This window comes from Miniopterus natalensis, chromosome 6, assembly GCF_054644295.1.
Source record: "Miniopterus natalensis isolate mMinNat1 chromosome 6, mMinNat1.hap1, whole genome shotgun sequence".
NCBI lineage: Eukaryota > Metazoa > Chordata > Mammalia > Chiroptera > Miniopteridae > Miniopterus > Miniopterus natalensis.
Genome location: NC_142086.1, coordinates 58,619,006 through 58,621,817, shown reverse-complemented (window position 1 = coordinate 58,621,817; position 2,812 = coordinate 58,619,006). Strand labels below are relative to the sequence as shown.

General features: G+C 37.1%; 1 pseudogene; it reads left to right on the top strand.

Annotated features, from left to right (window-relative positions):
* Positions 1-233: 233 nt before the first annotated feature.
* Positions 234-333, top strand: LOC148092926 (small nucleolar RNA U3; annotated as a pseudogene).
* The last annotated feature ends 2,479 nt before the right edge of the window (positions 334-2,812 follow it).

Sequence of the window (2,812 nt, the reverse complement as noted above, 5' to 3'; positions counted from 1 at the left end):
ATAATGAAACACATATAGTGATGTTAAGATACAACGAAATAATAGCTATAAAAGCATTTGAATTATTAGACAAAAAGTGCTATAGATATCTGAGATGCTAATGCTGTTAATGCATGTAATTTATAATTTTGAGGGGGAACATGATTGCCAGGAGACAAACAGTATTTTCTTTCTGGAAGTACATTGTAAATATCAAGAGATGATTATTTTCTTATAGCTTACTTTCTAGGATATATACTAAACTTTCAGGGATCATTTCTAAAGTTTATTACTAAGCTACTTTTTATAGCCCACTGAAACCTGAAATTAAGCGCTTAGAAACACAACTGTGTTATATCAACAGTTTTACAGTTAAGCTACCGACAAATATTAACATTATTCCTCAGAGAGTTCAATTTAACAGCTAAAAATGTGATCTAAAATGAATTAGTATTTTAGGATGAAAAGCTGCTAAACTACAGTGGTTATCTTGGCATACATAGTGCCTATATATTTACAATCTTGTGGTGTATATTAGAGCTACTGGGAATTGTAAAGAGATAAAAATAATATTTGCCCTAATAAGGCCACTTTTATCAAAGGTGATTTCCTTTTATGTTAAAGCAAGATAACTTTTCACTCTTACTGACTTCAAAGAAAAACACATTATTCCAAATATGTTTTAAACTTTTAACATAAAATCCTTACACATTAAACCATTAATATACGGTTGGTCAGGAAAATGTCTCATTTCACTCACAATAATGTCTTAGCCTAATTAGATCCTGAAAAGTAAAGGATTTAAATTCAAATCCTGGCCAACATTAATTATAGACTTCTTAATATTGTAGCATGCCCTTTACTAAGTTCCTAGGATATGTCCTGTGCTTCATAAAAAAGGAAATTAGCTTCTGGGGACAAAGGACTGGTACTGTAAAATATTGTATGTATTGATATGTGGTACATCATCCTAAAGTCCTCTCCCAAGATTCAAAGAAACAACAGAACTTTGAAGTCCCGAAACTTTGAACTTTGAAGAACTGGAACTTTCTTTCAGTTTTCTTTTTCCACATGGGTAGGGAGCCAAAGACCTGTTGTTTCTAAAGGCCGTGAATCTTGAACACTTTTTCAAATTGTTTAGTAGGGAGATGACTCACTTTGTCCCTCTTCTATGGTCCCTTCTTCATCTTAGTTAAATGGAGGGTTGGTCCACATGGGGCAGCCACAGCCACTGCCAGGGAACAAGTATTCCTGAGCCAATTCATGGACAGTAGCAACAGGACCTAGCAGTGACAGAGAAGGAAATGCAGGGGCACGTGCCAGGGCCTCTCCATGCCTATTCTGAAATCAATCAACCAACAGAATTTTATAAAGCATTCATTTTCATATCAGGGATCTCTGAACTGTACCCTCAGCCAGCATACTGAATGGCAAAATGCACTGACTACATTCAGCATTCACATCCCAGTTCTGCCAACTGCAAGCTGACTATGTGACCTTGGTTGGTCCCTTAGTCGCAATCTTAACGTGGCTCAGTTTTCTCACCTGTAAAATAGTTATCACACTTGCCCTGTTTAACTCTTGGCATTGTTCTGAGAATTTAAAAAAATGAGTTATGGAGAGAATGCTTTGGGAATTGTAAAATACAAAGCATACAGAAAATTGTTATATTACTGCACTTCATTCTGTGTGATTGATACATTTCTGTAACTTCTCAAAGTAAAAGTCTTAAATAATTTCATAATTGTAAAAAAAATCTATTATAATATGCATTTCAAATATCAAGTGAACACTGCCAACTCTAATTTATGTAAATGGTCAAATGATTTAAAAGTTATCATGGGACAAACAATAAATACATTTTATTTTATTTATTTAATAGTACTTTTATTTACTTCTTACTTTATTTCAGCCAAAAATTTAGGCAATGACTCTGAGTTTCCAGAAGTAAAAAAGAAACAATTCATAGTGAATTAATACTTTGTTCTTTGGTCTTAAAGGAATTACAAAAATTCAGCGAGGTGTCACTAGTGTTCAGTGCAGGATTCTTTCCTGGCATTTCTTAGGATGTTTTTCCAAATTTCATATTCTGAGAAAAAAATTAGTTAAGTTGGATAACAGAAAATGGATTATAAGTATCCTTCATGATTTAAGGCTTAACAATCTGCACAGAAATGTGACAGGTTTGAAAGAATCCTGATGCTATCAAGTCAAAAGCAGCAGATGCTGTGTGCCTGGGTAGCAGTTTCCCCATTCTGCAGCATGGTCTGTGGCCTTCTCATCAACCCCAAAGCCAAAACAGAAAGGCCATTCAGTAATCAAAATGTATGTGACATGGCCCGGGGCGGGGCTCAGCCGCTGAGCGTCCACCTAGGATCCAGGAGGTCGCAGCTGGGTTCCCGGTCAGGCCACAGGCCCGGGTGCAGGCTCCACCCCCAGTCGGGGGCGTGCAGGGGGCAGCCGATCAGTGACTCTCATCACTGATGTTTCTCTCTCTCTCCCTCTCCCTTCCTCTCTGAAATCAATAAAGACATATATATGTATTTTTTAAATGTGTGTTCCAGCACCCAGGCAGGAAAATATACACAGCCTGCCCGTAAGAGAGACCTTATCCAAACCAAGCTAGTCTTTAATGGGCATTTCTTACTTGTTTCAAAGCTGAAACTGAAGCAGCAAATTCGGAAGGGAGAGCGGGGCTGCAGAATGACACTCCTACAGCGGAACTTAGGATATTAGCAAGTGGAAATATAGAAGAAACTGAAAAAGAAACATTATGGAAAGCAAAATGAGAATTCCAAAGGGGCAGCAGTGGGAAGCTACTTAAGGATGTGGA